Below are 19,520 nucleotides of genomic sequence, written 5' to 3' on the forward strand. Positions count from 1 at the left end.
CTCCACCTTCCTTGGTGGTTTCTTCCGGACTTTTCTAGAACCTTCTAGAACCTTCCATAGAACCTTCCGCGACATTTTATTTCACATAAAATGACATCCTATATATGAATCTTATTCTCCGGACCATTCCGGAACTCCTCGTGATGTCCGGGATCTCATCCGGGACTCCGAACAAATATTCGAACTCCATTCCATAATTCAAGTGCTACCATTTCAACATCCAACTTTAAGTGTGTCACCCTACGGTTCGAGAACTATGCGGACATGGTTGAGTACTCACTCCGACCAATAACCAACAGCGGGATCTGGAGATCCATAATGGCTCCCACATATTCAACGATGACTTTAGTGATCGAATGAACCATACACATATATTACCAATTCCCTTTGTCTCGCGATATTTTACTTGTCCGAGGTTTGATCTTCGGTATCACTCTATACCTTGTTCAACCTCGTCTCCTGACAAGTACTCTTTACTCGTACCGTGGTATGTGGTCTCTTATGAACTCATTCATATGCTTGCAAGACATTAGACGACATTCCACCGAGAGGGCCCAGAGTATATCTATCCGTCATCGGGATGGACAAATCCCACTGTTGATCCATATGCCTCAACTCATACTTTCCGGATACTTAATCCCACCTTTATAGCCACCCATTTACGCAGTGGTGTTTGGTGTAATCAAAGTACCTTTCCGGTATAAGTGATTTACATGATCTCATGGTCATAAGGACTAGGTAACTATGTATCGAAAGCTTATAGCAAATAACTTAATGACGAGATCTTATGCTACGCTTAATTGGGTGTGTCCATTATATCATTCACACAATGACATAACCTTGTTATTAATAACATCCAATGTTCATGATTATGAAACTAATCATCCATTAATCAACAAGCTAGTTTAAGAGGCATACTAGGGACTTCTTGTTTGTCTACATATCACACATGTACTAATGTTTCGGTTAATACAATTCTAGCATGATATATAAACATTTATCATAAACATAAAGATATAAATAATAACCACTTTATTATTGCCTCTAGGGCATATCTCCTTCAGGATGCAGCGATCAAAACAATGTATATGACATGAGTAAACAAGTGAATCATATAGCAAAGACTTTTCATGAATAGTACTTCAAGACAAGCATCAATAAGTCTTGCATAAGAGTTAACTCATAAAGCAATAATTCAAAGTAAAGTCATTGAAGCAACACAAAGGAAGATTAAGTTTCAGCGGTTGCTTTCAACTTATAACATGTATATCTCATGGATATTGTCAACATAGAGTAATATAATAAGTGCAATATGCAAGTATGTAGGAATCAATGCACAGTTCACACAAGTGTTTGCTTCTTGAGGTGGAGAGAAATAGGTGAACTGACTCAACAATGAAAGTAAAAGAATGGTCCTCCATAGAGGAAAAGCATCGATTGCTATATTTGTGCTAGAGCTTTGATTTTGAAATCATGAAACAATTTTGTCAACGGTAGTAATAAAGCATATGTATCATGTAAATTATATCTTACAAGTTGCAAGCCTCATGCATAGTATACTAATAGTGCCCGCACCTTGTCCTAATTAGCTTGGACTACCGGATCATCACAATGCACATGTTTTAACCAAGTGTCACAAAGGGGTACCTCTATGCCGCCTGTACAAAGGTCTAAGGAGAAAGCTCGCATTGGATTTCTCGCTATTGATTATTCTCAACTTAGACATCCATACCGGGACAACATAGACAACAGATAATGGACTCCTCTTTTATGCATAAGCATGTAACAACAATTAATAATTTTCTCATATGAGATTGAGGATGTATGTCCAAAACTGAAACTTCCACCATGGATCATGGCTTTAGTTAGCGGCCCAATGTTCTTCTCTAACAATATGCATGCTTAACCATAAGGTGGTAGATCTCTCTTACTTCAGACAAGACGAACATGCATAGCAACTCACATGAAATTCAACAAAGAGTAGTTGATGGCGTCCCCAGTGAACATGGTTATCGCACAACAAGCAACTTAATAAGAGATAAAGTGCATAAGTACATATTCAATACCACAATAGTTTTTTAAGCTATTTGTCCCATGAGCTATATATTGCAAAGGTGAATGATGGAATTTTAAAGGTAGCACTCAAGCAATTTACTTTGGAATGGCGGAAAATACCATGTAGTAGGTAGGTATGGTGGACACAAATGGCATAGTGGTTGGCTCAAGTATTTTGGATGCATGAGAGGTATTCCCTCTCGATACAAGGTTTAGGCTAGCAAGGCTATTTGAAACAAACACAAGGATGAACCGGTGCAGCAAAACTCACATAAAAGACATATTGTAAACATTATAAGACTCTACACCGTCTTCCTTGTTGTTCAAATTCAATACTAGAAATTATCTAGACCTTAGAGAGACCAAATATGCAAACCAAATTTTAGCATGCTCTATGTATTTCTTCATTAATGGGTGCAAAGTATATGATGCAAGAGCTTAAACATGAGCACAACAATTGCCAAGTATCACATTACCCAAGACATTTATAACAATTACTACATGTATCATTTTCCAATTCCAACCATATAACAATTTAACGAAGAAGAAACTTCACCATGAATACTATGAGTAGAGCCTAAGGACATACTTGTCCATATGCTACAGCGGAGCGTGTCTCTCTCCCATAAAGTGAATGCTAGGATCCATTTTATTCAAACAAAACAAAAACAAAAACAAACCGACGCTCCAAGAAAAGCACATAAGATGTGATGGAATAAAAATATAGTTTCAGGGAGGAACCCGATAATGTTGTCGATGAAGAAGGGGATGCCTTGGGCATCCCCAAGCTTAGACGCTTGAGTCTTCTTAGAATATGCAGGGGTGAACCACTGGGGCATCCCCAAGCTTAGAGCTTTCACTCTCCTTGATCATGTTGCATCATACTCCTCTCTTGATCCTTGAAAACTTCCTCCACACCAAACTTAGAACAACTCATTAGAGGGTTAGTGCACAATAAAAATTAACATGTTCAGAGGTGATATAATCATTCTTAACACTTCTGGACATTGCATAAAGCTACTGGACATTAATGGATCAAAGAAATTCATCCAACATAGCAAAAGAGGCAATGCGAAATAAAAGGCAGAATCTGTCAAAATAGAACAGTTCGTATTGACGAATTTTATCGAGGCACCAGACTTGCTCAAATGAAAATGCTCAAATTGAATGAAAGTTGCATACATATCTGAGGATCACTCACGTAAATTGGCATAATTTTCTGAGTTACCTACAGAGAAAACAGCCCAGATTCGTGACAGCAAAGAAATCTGTTTCTGCGCAATAATCCAAATCTAGTATGAACTTTTCTATCAACGACTTTACTTGGCACAACAAAACACTAAACTAAGATAAGGAGAGGTTGCTACAGTAGTAAACAACTTCCAAGACACAAAATAAAAACAAAGTACTATAGTAAAAACCATGGGTTGTCTCCCATAAGCGCTTTTCTTTAACGCCTTTCAGCTAGGCGCAGAAAGTGTGTATCAAGTATTATCAAGAGACGAAGTGTCAACATCATAATTTGTTCTAATGATAGAATCAAAAGGTAACTTCATTCTCTTTCTAGGGAAGTGTTCCATACCTTTCTTGAGAGGAAATTGATATTTTATATTACCTTCCTTCATATCAATGATAGCACCAACAGTTCGAAGAAAAGGTCTTCCCAATATAATGGGACAAGATGCATTGCATTCAATATCCAAGACAACAAAATCAACGGGGACAAGGTTATTGTTAACGGTAATGCGAACATTATCAACTTTCCCCAAAGGTTTCTTTGTAGAATGATCAGCAAGATTAACATCCAAATAACAATTTTTCAGCGGTGGCAAGTCAAGCATATTATAGATTTTCTTAGGCATAACGGAAATTGCACCAAGATCACATAAAGCATTACAATCAAAATCTTTAACCTTCATCTTAATGATGGGCTCCCAACCATCCTCTAGCTTTCTAGAAATAGAGGCTTCGCGCTCTAGTTTCTCTTCTCTAGCTTTTATGAGAGCATTTGTAATATGTTGCGTGAAAGCCAAATTTATAGCACTAGCATTAGGACTTTTAGCAAGTTTTTGCAAGAACTTTATAACTTCAGAGATGTTGCAATCATCAAAATTCAAACCATTATAATCTAAAGCAATGGGATCATCATCCCCAATGCTGGAAAAAATTTCAGCAGCTTTATCACAGGCAGTTTCAGCAGTTTTAGCAGTTTCAGGTAGTTTCTCGCGCTTTGCATTAGAAGTGGAAACATTGCTAACACCAATTCTTTTATTATTAATAGTAGGAGGTGCAGCAACATGTGTAGCATTAGCATTACTAGTCGTGGTAATAGTCCAAACTTTAGCTACATTCTTCTCTTTAGCTAGTTTTTCATTTTCTTCTCTATCCCACCTAGCACGCAGTTCAGCCTTCAATCTTATATTCTCATTAATTCTAACTTGGATGGCATTTGCTGTAGTAACAATTTTATTTTCAATATCCCTATTAGGCATAACTTTCGATTTCAAAAGATCAACATCAGCAGCAAGACTATCGACTTTAGAAGCAAGTATATCAATTTTTCCAAGCTTTTCTTCAACAGATTTGTTAAAGGCAGTTTGTGTACTAATAAATTCTTTAAGCATGGCTTCAAGTCCAGGGGGTGTGTTCCTATTATTATTGTAAGAATTCCCATAAGAATTAGCATAACCGTTACCATTATTATAAGGATATGGCCTATAGTTATTACTAGAATTGTTCCGATAAGCATTGTTGTTGAAATTATTATTTTTAATGAAGTTTACATCAACATGTTCTTCTTGGGCAACCAATGAAGCTAACGGAACATTATTAGGATCAACATTAGTCCTATCATTCACTAGCATAGACATAATAGCATCAATCTTATCACTCAAGGAAGAGGTTTCTTCGACAGAATTTACCTTCTTACCTTGTGGAGCTCTTTCCGTGTGCCATTCAGAGTAGTTGATCATCATATTATCAAGAAGCTTTGTTGCTTCACCAAGAGTAATGGACATAAAGGTACCTCCAGCAGCTGAATCCAATAGATTCCGCGAAGAAAAATTTAGTCCTGCATAGAAGGTTTGGATGATCATCCAAGTAGTCAGTCCATGGGTTGGGCAATTTTTGACCAAAGATTTCATTCTTTCCCAAGCTTGAGCAACATGTTCAGTATCTAATTGTTTAAAATTTATTATGCTACTCCTCAAAGATATAATTTTAGCAGGGGGATAATATCTACCAATAAAAGCATCCTTGCATTTAGTCCATGAATCAGTACTATTCTTAGGCAGAGATAGCAACCAATCTTTAGCTCTTCCTCTTAATGAGAAAGGGAACAATTTTAATTTTATAATGTCACCATCTACATCTTTATACTTTTGCATTTCACATAATTCAAAAAAATTATTAAGATGGGCAGCAGCATCATCAGAACTAACACCAGAAAATTGCTCTCGCATAACAAGATTCAGTAAAGCAGGTTTAATTTCAAAGAATTCTGCTGTAGTAGCAGGTGGAGCAATAGGTGTGCATAAGAAATCATTATTATTTGTGGTTGTGAAGTCACACAACTTAGTATTTTCAGGGGTGGCCATTTTAGCAGTAGTAAATAAAGCAAACTAGATAAAGTAAATGCAAGTAACTAATTTTTTTTGTGTTTTTGATATAGCAAACAAGATAGCAAATAAAGTAAAACTAGCAACTAATTTTTTTGTATTTTGATTTAGTGCAGCAAACAAAGTAGTAAATAAAACTAAGCAAGACAAAAACAAAGTAAAGAGATTGGGATGTGGAGACTCCCCTTGCAGCGTGTCTTGATCTCCCCGGCAACGGCTCCGGAAAAAGAGCTTGATACGCGTACAACACGCGTCCGTTGGGAACCCCAAGAGGAAGGTGTGATGCATACAGCGGCAAGTTTTCCCTCAGTATGAAACCAAGGTTTATCGAACCAGTAGGAGCCAAGAAGCACGTTGAAGGTTGATGGCAGCGGGATGTAGTGCGGCGCAACACCAGAGATTCCGGCGCCAACGTGGAACCTGCACAACACAACCAAAGTACTTTGCCCCAACGAAACAGTGAGGTTGTCAATCTCACCGGCTTACTGTAACAAAGGATTAGATGTATAGTGTGGATGATGATTGTTTGTAGAAAACAGTAGAACAATATTGCAGTAGATTGTATTTCAGTATAGAGAATTGGACCGGGGTCCAAAGTTCACTAGAGGTGTCTCTCCCATAAGATAAACAACATGTTGGGTGAACAAATTACAGTTGGGCAATTGACAAATAGAGAGGGCATGACCATGCACATACATATTATGATGAGTATAGTGAGATTTAATTGGGCATTACGACAAAGTACATAGACCGCTATCCAGCATGCATCTATGCCTAAAAAGTCCACCTTCAGGTTATCATCCGAACCCCCTCCAGTATTAAGTTGCTAACAACAGACAATTGCATTAAGTATTGCGCGTAATGTAATCAGTGACTACATCCTTGAAAATAGCACCAATGTTTTATCCCTAGTGGCAACAGCACATCCATAACCTTAGAGGTTCTTGTCACCCCTCCAGATTCACGGAGACATGAACCCACTATCGAGCATAAATACTCCCTCTTGGAGTTACTAGCATCAACTTGTCCAGAGCATCTACTAATAACGGAGAGCATGCAAGATCATAAACAACACATAGACATAACTTTGATAATCAACATAACAAGTATTCTCTATTCATCGGATCCCAACAAACGCAACATATAGAATTACAGATAGATGATCTTGATCATGTTAGGCAGCTCACAAGATCCGACAATTAAGCACAATGGGGAGAAGACAACCATCTAGCTACTGCTATGGACCCATAGTCCAGGGGTAGACTACTCACACATCACTCCGGAGGCGACCATGGCGGCGTAGAGTCCTCCGGGAGATGATTCCCCTCTCCGGCAGGGTGCCGGAGGCGATCTCCTGAATCCCCCGAGATGGGATTGGCGGCGGCGGCGTCTCTGGAAGGTTTTCCATATTGTGGCTCTCGGTACTGGGGGTTTCGCGACGGAGGCTTTAAGTAGGCGGAAGGGCAGGTCAGGAGGCGGCACGAGGGGCCCACACCATAGGGCCGTGCGGCCAGGGCAGGGGCCGCGCCGCCCTAGGGTTTGGCCGCCTCGTGGCCCCACTTCGTCTCCTCTTCGGTCTTCTGGAAGCTTCGTGGTGAAATAGGACCCTGGGCGTTGATTTCGTCCAATTCCGAGAATATTTCGTTACTAGGATTTCTGAAACCAAAAACAGCAGAAAACAGCAACTGGCTCTTCGGCATCTTGTTAATAGGTTAGTTCCAGAAAATGCACGAATATGACATAAAGTGTGCATAAAACATGTAGATATCATCAATAATGTGGCATGGAACATAAGAAATTATCGATACGTCGGAGATGTATCATTGGACTACAAGTCTTCGAATAAGACCCCAACCCAAAACCTTCCATGTGTAGGGAAACCTACCCAAGGAGGGATTCCCACCTCAAGTGGGACTCCCACCCTTCCATGAGGGGGGGTGGCCGGCCCCCTTGGTGGAGTCCACCTAGGACTCCACCCCTCTAGGGTTGGCCGGCCATGAGAGGTGGAGTCCTGATACGCGTACAGCACGCGTCCGTTGGGAACCTCAAGAGGAAGGTGTGATGCGTACAGCGGCAAGTTTTCCCTCAGTAAGAAACCAAGGTTTATCGAACCAGTAGGAGCCAAGAAGCACGTTGAAGGTTGATGGCGGCGGAGTGTAGTGCGGCGCAACACCAGGGATTCCGGCGCCAACGTGGAACCTGCACAACACAACCAAATTACTTTGCCCCAACATGACAGTGAGGTTGTCAATCTCACCGGCTTGCTGTAACAAAGGATTAGATGTATAGTGTGGATGATGATTGTTTGCAGAAAACAGTAGAACAAGTATTGCAGTAGATTGTATTCGATTAAAAGAATGGACCGGGGTCCACAGTTCACTAGAGGCGTCTCTCCGATAAGAATAAGCATGTTGGGTGAACAAATTACAGTTGGGCAATTGACAAATAAAGAGGGCATGACCATGCACATACATGTTATGATGAATATTGTGAGATTTAATTGGGCATTACGACAAAGTACATAGACTGCTATCCAGCATGCATCTATGCCTAAAAAGTCCACCTTCAGGTTATCATCCGAACCCCCTCCAGTATTAAGTTGCAAACAACATACAATTGCATTAAGTATGGTGCGTAATGTAATCAACAACTACATCCTTAGACATAGCATTGATGTTTTATCCCTAGTGGCAAAAGCACATCCACAACCTTAGAGGTTTCTGTCACCCCCCCCAGATTTAATGGAGACATGAACCCACTATCGAGCATAAATACTCCCTCTTGGAGTTACAAGTATCAACTTGGCCAGAGCCTCTACTAGCAACGGAGAGCATGCAAGATCATAAACAACACATAGATGATATTGATAATCAACATAACATAGCATTCACTTATTCATCGGATCCCAACAAACGCAACATGTAGCATTACAGATAGATGATCTTGATCATGTTAGGCAGCTCACAAGATCCAACAATTATAGCACAATTAGGAGAAGACGACCATCTAGCTACTGCTATGGACCCATAGTCCAGGGGTGAACTACTCACACATCACTCCGGAGGCGACCATCGCGGTGAAGAGTCCTCCGGGAGGTGATTCCCCTCTCCGGCAGGGTGCCGGAGGCGATCTCCTGAATCCTCCGAGATGGGATTGGCGGCGGCGGCGTCTCTGGAAGGTTTTCCGTATCGTGGCTCTCGGTACTGGAGTTATTATCGACGAAGACTTAAGTAGGCGGAAGGGTAGGCCAGGGGGCGATGCGAGGGGCCCACACAACAGTCCGGCGCGGCCAGGGCTTGGGCCGCGCCGCCCTAGTGTGTCGCCGCCTCGTCGCTCCACTTCGTTTCCTCTCTGGACTTCTGGAAGCTTCGTGGAAAAATAAGATCCTGGGCGTTGATTTCGTCCAATTCCGAGAATATTTCCTTACTAGGATTTCTGAAACCAAAAACAGCGTAAAAAAGAAGCGGCTCTTCGGCATCTTGTTAATAGGTTAGTGCCGGAAAATGCATAAATATGACATAAAGTATGCATAAAACATGTAGATATCATCAATAAAGTGGCATGGAACATAAGAAATTATCGATACGTTGGAGACGTATCAGCATCCCCAAGCTTAGTTCCTGCTTGTCCCGAGTAGGTAAACGATAACAAAGATAATTTCTGAAGTGACATGCCATCATAATCTTGATCATACTATTGTAAGCACATGTAATGAATGCAGCAATCCAAGACAATGGTAAATGTAATGAGTAAACCAATGAATCATATAGCAAAGACTTTTCATGAATAGTACTTTCAGGACAAGCATCAATAAGTCTTGCATAAGAGTTAACTCATAAAGCAATAATCCAAAGTAAAGGCATTGAAGCAACACAAAGGAAGATTAAGTTTCAGCAGTTGCTTTCAACTTGTAACATGTATATCTCATGGATATTGTCAACATAAAGTAATATAATAAGTGCAATATGCAAGTATGTAGGAATCAATGCACAGTTCACACAAGTGTTTGCTTCTTGAGATGGAGAGAAATAGGTGAACTGACTCAACATAAAAGTAGAAGAAAGGCCCTTCGCAGAGGGAAGCATCGATTGCTATATTTGTGCTAGAGCTTTGATTTTGAAAACAAGAAACAATTTTGTCAGCGGTAGTAATAAAGCATATGTATCATGTAAATTATATCCTACAAGTTGCAAGCCTCATTCATAGTATACTAATAGTGCCCGCACCTTGTCCTAATTAGCTCGGATTACCTGGATTATCACCGCAATACATATGTTTTAACCAAGTGTCACAAAGGGGTACCTCTATGCCGCCTGTACAAAGGTCTAAGGAGAAAGCTCGCATTGGATTTCTCGCTTTTGATTATTCTCAACTTAGACATCCATACCGGGACAACATAGACAACAGATAATGGACTCCTCTTTAATGCATAAGCATTCAAAAACAATTAATTTTCTCATATGAGATTGAGGATATTTGTCCAAAACTGAAACTTCCACCATGGATCATGGCTTTAGTTAGCGGCCCAATGTTCTTCTCTAACAATATGCATGCTCAAACCATTCAACTCATGGTAAATCGCCCTTACTTCAAACAAGACGGACATGCATAGCAACTCACATGATATTCAACAAAGAGTAGTTGATGGCGTCCCCGGGAACATGGTTATCGCTCAACAAGCAACTTATAAGAAATAAAATGCATAAGTACATATTCAATACCACAATAGTTTTTAGGCTATTTGTCCCATGAGCTATATATTGCAAAGATAGAGGATAGAAATTTAAAGGTAGCACTCAAGCAATTTACTTTGAAATGGCGGAGAAATACCATGTAGTAGGTAGGTATGGTGGACACAAGTGGCATAGTGTTTGGCTCAAGGATTTGGATGCATGAGAAGTATTCCCTCTCGATACAAGGCTTAGGCTAGCAAGGCTATTTGAAACAAACACAAGTATGAAGCGGTACAGCAAAACTCGCATAAAAGACATATTGTAAGCATTATAAGACTCTATATCGTCTTCCTTGTTGTTCGCCCCTTACTAGAAATTATCTAGACCTTAGAGAGACCAATTATGCAAACCAAATTTTTGCAAGCTCTATGTATTTCTTCATTAATAGGTGCAAAGTATATGATGCAAGAGCTTAAACATGAGCACAACAATTGCCAAGTATCAAATTATTTAAGATATTCTACCAATTACTACATGTAGCATTTCCCGTTTCCAACCATATAACAATTTAACGAAGAAGATTCAACCTTCGCCATGAACACTATGAGTAAAGCCTAAGGACATATTTATCCATATGCAACAGCGGAGCGTGTCTCTCTCCCACACAATGAATGCTAGGATCCATTTTATTCAAACAAAACAAAAACAAAAACAAACAGACGCTCCAAGCAAAGTACATAAGATGTGATGGAATAAAAATATAGTTTCACTAGAGGAACCTGATAATGTTGTCGATGAAGAAGGGGATGCCTTGGGCATCCCCAAGCTTAGACGCTTGAGTCTTCTTGAAATATGCAGGGGTGAACCACCGGGGCATCCACAAGCTTAGAGCTTTCACTCTCCTTGATCATATTGTATCATCCTCCTCTCTTGATCCTTGAAAACTTCCTCCACACCAAACTTAAAACAACTCATTAGAGGGTTAGTGCACAATCAAAATTCACATGTTCAGAGGTGACATAATAATTCTTAACACTTCTGGACATTTCACAAAGCTACTGAAAGTTAATGGAATCGAAAAATCCATCAAGCATAGCAAAACAGGCAATGCGAAATAAAAGGCAGAATCTGTCAAAACAGAACAGTTCGTAAAGACGAATTTCTAAGAGGCACCATACTTGCTCAAATGAAAATGCTCAAATTGAATGAAAGTTGCGTACATATCTGAGGATCACTCACGTAAATTGGCATAATTTTCTGAGTTACATACAGAGAATTAGGCCCAGATTAATGACAGCAAGAAATTTGTTTCTGCGCAGTAATCCAAATCTAGTATGAACCTTACTATCAAAGACTTTACTTGGCACAACAATGCAACAAAACTAAGATAAGGAGAGGTTGCTACAGTAGTAACAACTTCCAAGACTCAAATATAAAACAAAAGTGCAGTAGTAAAATCATGGGTTGTCTCCCATAAGCGCTTTTCTTTAACGCCTTTCAGCTAGGAGCAGAAAGTGTGTGTCAAGTAATATCAAGGGATGATGCATCTACTTCGGGGTTTGGAGTTTTCTCAACTATGCATTGTATCTTATCTATGTAAGTTTCAGAAGCTCCCTTTTCATTACCCTTAGGCTTGCTACTCTCGTCAAACAAATTTTCAGGAACAATCCAATCAAAATTCTTTTCTAGTGCCTCGCACATTCCCAAGAGCTTGCAAGGTATTGATGTTTTAATATCCCCCTCATAATTAACTTTATTAGTGTACTTTTGTCTATATTTTTCCATCTTTTCAAGGGTGCTAGCAAAGTTTGTATAAGAGCCAAGCATATTATATTTAGTAAAGACTTTTCTAGCTTCTCTTGCTACATCACCAAATTCTTTAAGAAGGGTTTCTAAGATAAAATCTTTCTTTTCTCTTTCTTCCATATCACCTAGTGTAAGGAACATATGCTGCATTATGGGGTTGAGGTTAACAAATCTAGCTTCTAACATGTGTACTAAAGAAGCAGCAGCAATTTCATAAGTAGGAGCAAGTTCTACCAAGTGTCTATCTTCAAAATCTTCAACCGTACTAATATGAGTGAAAAAATCTTCTATATTATCTTTCCCAAGGATAGACCCTCGGCTTACCGGTACATCTTTAAGAATAAACTTAGGAGGAAACATGATGAAATAAGGAAAACAAATGCAAGTAAATAATTTTTTGTGTTTTTAATATATCAAACAAGATAGCAAGTAAAGTAAAACAAGCAACTAATTTTTTTGTATTTTGTTTTAGTGCAGCAAACAAAGTAGTAAATAAAATAAATCAAGACAAAAACAAAGTAAAGAGATTGGAGGTGGAGACTCCCCTTGCAGCGTGTCTTGATCTCCCCGGCATCGGCGCCAAAAAAAGAGCTTGACACGCGTACAGCACGCGTCCGTTGGGAACCCCAAGAGGAAGGTGTGATGCGTACATCGGCAAGTTTTCCCTCAGTAAGAAACCAAGGTTTATTGAACCAGTAGGAGCCAAGAAGCACGTTGAAGGTTGATGGCGGCGGAGTGTAGTGCGGCATAACACCAGGGATTCCGGCGCCAACGTGGAACCTGCACAACACAACCAAATTACTTTTCCCCAACGTGACAGTGAGGTTGTCAATCTCACCGGCTTGCTGTAACAAAGGATTAGATGTATAGTGTGGATGATGATTGTTTGCAAAAAACAGTAGAACAAGTATTGCAGTAGATTGTATTCGATTAAAAGAATGGACCGGGGTCCACAGTTCACTAGAGGCATCTCTCCGATAAGAATAAGCATGTTGGGTGAACAAATTACAGTTGGGCAATTGACAAATAAAGAGGGCATGACCATGCACATACATGTTATGATGAATATTGTGTGATTTAATTGGGCATTACGACAAAGTACATAGACCGCTATCCAGCATGCATCTATGCCTAAAAAGTCCACCTTCAGGTTATCATCCGAACCCCCTCCAGTATTAAGTTGCAAACAACAGAGAATTGCATTAAGTATGATGCGTAATGTAATCAACAACTACATCCTTAGACATAGCATTGATGTTTTATCCCTAGTGGCAACAGCACATCCACAACCTTAGAGGTTTCTATCACTCCCCCAGATTTAATGGAGACATGAACCCACTATCGAGCATAAATACTCCCTCTTGGAGTTACAAGTATCAACTTGGCCAGAGCCTCTACTAGCAACGGAGAGCATGCAAGATCATAAACAACACATAGATGATATTGATAATCAACATAACATAGCATTCACTTATTCATCGGATCCCAACAAACGCAACATGTAGCATTACAGATAGATGATCTTGATCATGTTAGGCAGCTCACAAGATCCAACAATTATAGCACAATTAGGAGAAGACGACCATCTAGCTACTGCTATGGACACTACAAGAAATCTGTCATAATATGACTTTTTTTTATGACTGGAAATCAAAATATCATAGCTTTATGACGTTCCTAGCTTTGACTGTCCTTGGCCACTCGGGGGGGGGGGGGGGGCAAAACCCTAGAAAATCGTGACGTTATTGGGCAAAAATGTCATTGATAATTTAGGTCAAAACGTCATTAGCAAAATTAAGTGGCCTACGGCGTTTTTCCACTGCCGATTGTGACAAATCAACAACGTCATTAGCATGCCAAAAAAATTAGCCAATCAGAAGACATGAAACAACCTACCAAGGATCAGCTCCAAACTTGAATCTCAACTGTCTGAAGCATCCAACGCACCAAACCACGCGCGGGATTTTCCCATTGGCACCTAAAATTTTTGGGTCACGCGCACGACCGACCAGACCACCAAACCAAGCGCGCGACCGACCAGACCACTCCAACAAAACCGACCCGGACCGCCCCGCAGGCCAGAAACCCTAGCCATTTCCCTTCCGCCGCCCCTCCTCTTCGGCCTAGATCCCGGCCAACTCCGGCGACCTGATCCCGATCCTTCCGCTTATCCCGACGCCCAGCCCTGCCCTGCCGGCTCACCCAGCTCCAGTCCACCACCACTCTCTCCCTCCTCCCTCCTCCGCCTACCCCCGCCCGCCTCCAGGGCCCACCGATTCGCTTCGGGAGCTCTCGAATCCGGCGGCGCTCGCTGCGTGAATGCGGCTGCCTCTCGGCGGCGCGACGAAGCGTTGATTGGGTGGGCCGCGCGCGCGCGATGGGTTGCTTCTCCTGCTTCGACTCCAGGTCCGACGACGAGCGCCGCTACCCCAAGCACGGCGGCGGCGGAGGCGGAGGAGGCGGAAATGGCGCTGGCGCCGGCGGACGGGCCGCGGTGGCGTCGGCGTCATCCTCAGCCGCCCGTGGCCGGGACGAGAGGCCCATGGCGGCGCCGCGCGTCCCCGCAGGTGCGTTCGCTTCCTCTCCGATAGGGCCTTCTCCGTCGGTTGGTGCGGGTAGGATCCGAATCCGATCCCCTCCCCCCCTCCCTCGGCGGTTACCTCCTCATCCATTTCACGCCTCCGCGTGATTGTGCAGAAGGAGTCCGCCATGAAGGCGGAGGGGATCCACCGCTGCGTCGAGGACAAGGAGGCCATGGCCACCGCGCGTGCCCAGCTCGTCGCCCAGGCCGCCAAGCTCAAGAAGGAGGTCACCCTCTACGAGCGCGCCATGGAGTCCTGCTCAACATCCCCATCATGCCCCATCTCTCCCACGGTGAGCTCGTACACCAGATCCGGTCAAGGTACCACCGGCGCCCCCATCTCCCTTCCTCTTATTTTCTTGTCTTTCTACAGCATACTGCCTTAACCCTAATTCCCCCCAGGTTCACAACATGTTGCCATGCCTCTTCACTTCAAGTGTCTTCGTAGGCTATAGAATAATTGAAGAGTGACAAGCAATCTTGTCTTGTAAATAATCTGTCTGTTCCAGCTTAAAAAAATGTAAACCTGTTTTGTGTGCATATCCTATGGATCGAGCCTATATGTTCTCCTACTTTGCCCTTTGAAGGACATATATTCATATACCTCCTGATGGGGAATAGCTCCATCTTTTGTATCTCCTGTAAAAAATACAGCAAGATAGTTTACTTTCAGCCATCTTATTTTCTGTTTAAAATTGCTGCATTGGTTTTAGGTTGCAGAACCCCCATCCGGGTTTTCACCGATTTCGTTTTCATTTCATCTTCTTCTATGTATAAGTATCAAGTTACATAAACCTGAACCATGCTGTTTTATTTAACTCATTCCGAAGCAGTTTGGTCAGGCAACGTCCTCCTGTCTGCCTGAGTTGCATGGATTCTCAGTTGTGGCCATAGCTTGTCATTGCAGCAGCCACATCTGTATTGTGTGTTTGTGTCTGTCTGACTGACTATCTGTTTTCAGTTTTGTGTAAATACTATCCTGCTCAAAAGAATACCAGGTTAACATAATAAATCATGTGCGTTATTTCTCTAGTAATCCAGGAGTAATCCCAGGCTGTTATTTTTATTATGTGCATATGTTTCGTCAAATGGACTAGCCCTTATCATAAATTGAAATTGTCAATTAGATAGGCAAACCGAGCTGGAGTTCATACATACAAACAGAGTTGGAGTAATACAGCTATACATCGTCAGTATTTAACAGTGTTATCAATTGCTACACGATGGAGTAAATATTGCACTGCTACATAATGGAGTAAATATTGCAAGTTACTGTCAATTGCTAATGTTATTCTTCGGTTACTGTAACTAGTGTCATGTCCACTACTGGTGCATCTTGGTCAATTGAGTCCTTTCTCTCTCCCTGGATGTATATTAGCATGATTAATTCGGAAAAACGAATCAAGTTCTGTGATTCTCTTATTCTATTTGTATACTTGATGCATACTCGATTCTGTATTCTTCCTTGCTTTCTTGTGTACTGCATTACTCCGTGATTGCTTGGTGTGCTTTTAGGAGTAGGAATTGGCTTGCATAAATATCTTGATCATGCAGCTTAAATACAGTCCAAATTGCTACTGACAATACTCCTGCTACTATCAATACTCCCTACTGCTGATGCTAGTATTTTCTATTGCTAATAACATTATTTGAACACATTGTTATACTCCAGGACGGTGGCGTCTAGGTGATTCAGCTTGCCCCAGGCAGTAGTTTGTGTAGAAACAACAATACAGTAGCAGTAGTCTCTGTTGGCTGAGCAAGTAGTTTGTGTAACAACAACAACAACAACAGTACAGTAGCATGAGCAGTAGTTTGTGTAACAACAACAATACAGTAGCATTACAGTAATGTACTCCAGTAGCTTGCATTTTCTGGTGTCAATTGTTGAAGATCAATAGGTACAAATTCCAGTAGCTTGCTTCCACTGCTTGCTTGCAACAAATTCAGTTAACAAATTCCTGTACGTTGCTTCCAGTTCTGATGTAGCTACTTGTGCCTGTGCTTGCTTGTGCTTGTGTTGCTTACACTTTTTGCTTGCCTCACTGAATCTATCATGCACTTGCTATATATACTAGGCGCAATACAAATCTGCTTGTTCCGTTAAATTCAGTGATAATGTAAACTGTAACTTTGTTTTTTGCATTAGATAATGTACCTGCATGCTCTCCTTCAGGTATATGGACATCGCCTTCTTCGGGTGGAGTGAAATTCAAGTCTGGGAGCACCATATTGATCTGATTGCTGCTGGGTCTCTTCGTTCAGGTATGGGGCTGCTATTTTTGTAATCTGTTGCTGCTGCTTTCTTTGTTCAGCATAGGTTCTGATGTATACTGATCTGCTTTTTGTGCGAGACAAAGCTAGGTGCCAGTCGTCGACAGCCTGGGTGAGGAGTTGCTTGAGCCGGGCAAATAATCCGGAGGAGATTGTTCTCCAAGAGCTCCAGGTTGAAGAAGTTTGAAGACACTCGGTGGAAATTATGTAGTTATCAAATTTGTAGACCTAGTAATACTGTGATTGTATACACATCTGCTTGTGAGATGATCTACATTGACTAATTTTGGGTGTTATTTGAAGTATAATTACGTGCATTTTTTGTGTGTTCGATTTAAATGTGGGTTATTTATTAGCTATCAAGTTCGTAATTGGAATCTGAATAAAATGTGACCTGATGCATACCGTGAAAAAAATGAGGCCCAAAAACCACGAGCCCAAAAACATTGAAGCTGAAAATGCCAAATTCAAATAAGAATTGGGCTCGTAACAGGTCAAGGCCCAACAAAGATGAAAAAAATTAGCATTAGGCCCATATAACATACTGAATGGACCGGGCTGATTTCAGATAACGACGTTATTTTTTCATCACAATTTGGCCACGTCGGATTGCCACGCTGGACTCGGGGGCAGGTGCCCATGATGTTTTGGGAACGTCATGCCGTCAGTGACGTTTGCAAACGTCACAAAGCTCTATGACATTTTCAAGTGGAACGTCTCAAGCAGTCATTGCTGACTCCCAGATTTCGACGTTTTGAAAAGCGTCACCGTAATGTCACAAGTAGCCATCAGTGACGTTTCAGTGACACCTTTTTTGTCAACTTATGGCAGATTTCTTGTAGTGGGACCCATAGTCCAGGGCTGAACTACTCACACATCACTCCGGAGGCGACCATGGCGGTGAAGAGTCCTCCGGGAGGTGATTCCCCTCTCCGGCAGGGTGCCGGAGGTGATCTCCTGAATCCCCCGAGATGGGATTGGCGGCGGCGGCGTCTCTGGAAGGTTTTCCGTATCGTGGCTCTCGGTACTGGAGTTATTATCGAGGAAGGCTTAAGTAGGCGGAAGGGTAGGTCAGGGGGCGACGCGAGGGGCCCACACAACAGGCCGACGTGGCCAGGGCTTGGGCCACACCGCCCTAGTGTGTCGCCGCCTCGTCGCTCCACTTCGTTTCCTCTCCGGACTTCTGGAAGCTTCGTGGAAAAATAAGATCCTGGGCGTTGATTTTGTCCAATTCCGAGAATATTTTCTTACTAGGATTTCTGAAACCAAAAATAGCAGAAAATAGCAACTGGCTCTTCGGCATCTTGTTAATAGGTTAGTGTCGGAATGCATAAATATGACATAAAGTATGCATAAAACATGTAGATATCATCAATAAAGTGGCATGGAACATAAGAAATTATCGATACGATGGAGACGTATCAAGTCCCTCCGGGACTCCGCCTTCCAAAGTGATTTCTTCCGTACTTTTCTAGAACCTTCTAGAACCTTCTATAAATGCACCGGATCATTTTCAAACTTATAAAATGACTTCCTATATATGAATCTTATTCTCCGGACCATTCCGGAACTCCTCGTGATGTCCGGGATCCCATCCGAGACTCCGAACAAAACTTCGAACTCCATTCCATATTAAATATCTACTAATACGACATCAAACCTTAAGTGTGTCACCCTACGGTTCGCGAACTATGTGGACATGGTTGAGAACTCTCTCCGACCAATAACCAATAGCGGGATCTGGAGATCCATAATGGCTCCCACATATTCAACGATGACTTAGTGATCGAATGAACCATTCACATACGATACCGATTCCCTTTGTCACGCGATATTTTACTTGTCCAAGGTTTGATCATCGGTATCTCTATACCTTGTTCAACCTCGTCTCCTGACAAGTACTCTTTACTCGTATCGTGGTATGTGGTCTCTTATGAACCATTCATATGCTTGCAAGCTAATATAGACGACATTCCACCGAGAGGGCCCAGAGTATTTCTATCCGTCATCGGGATGGACAAATCCCACTGTTGATCCATATGCCTCAACTCATACTTTCCGGATACTTAATCCCACCTTTATAACCACCCATTTACGCAATGGCGTTTGATGTAATCAAAGTACCTTTCCGGTATAAGTGATTTACATGATCTCATGGTCGAAAGGACTAGGTAACTATGTATCGAAAGCTTATAGCAAATAACTTAATGACGTGATCTTATGCTACACTTAATTGGGTGTGTCCATTACATCATTCATATAATGACATAACCTTGTTATTCATAACATCCAATGTTTATGATCATGAAACTATGATCATCTATTAATCAACAAGCTAGTTAAGAGGCTTACTAGGGACTCGTTGTTTTTTACATAACATACATGTATCAATGTTTCGGTTAATACAATTATAGCATGGTATATAAACATTTATCATAAACACAAAGATATATAATAACCACTTTTATTATTGCCTCTTGAGCATATCTCCAACAGTCTCCCACTTGCACTAGA

The 19,520-nt window shown here is 41.5% G+C and overlaps 1 long non-coding RNA gene across 1 annotated transcript; it reads left to right on the forward strand.

Moving 5' to 3' along the window:
* Positions 1-16,869: 16,869 nt before the first annotated feature.
* Positions 16,870-17,323, forward strand: LOC127321962 (uncharacterized). The gene is made up of 2 exons (XR_007864456.2): positions 16,870-16,997; positions 17,093-17,323. It is a non-coding gene; the product is annotated as an uncharacterized lncRNA (long non-coding RNA).
* The last annotated feature ends 2,197 nt before the right edge of the window (positions 17,324-19,520 follow it).

The sequence above is a fragment of the Lolium perenne genome, chromosome 2, assembly GCF_019359855.2.
Source record: "Lolium perenne isolate Kyuss_39 chromosome 2, Kyuss_2.0, whole genome shotgun sequence".
NCBI classification, from domain to species: Eukaryota; Viridiplantae; Streptophyta; class Magnoliopsida; order Poales; family Poaceae; genus Lolium; species Lolium perenne.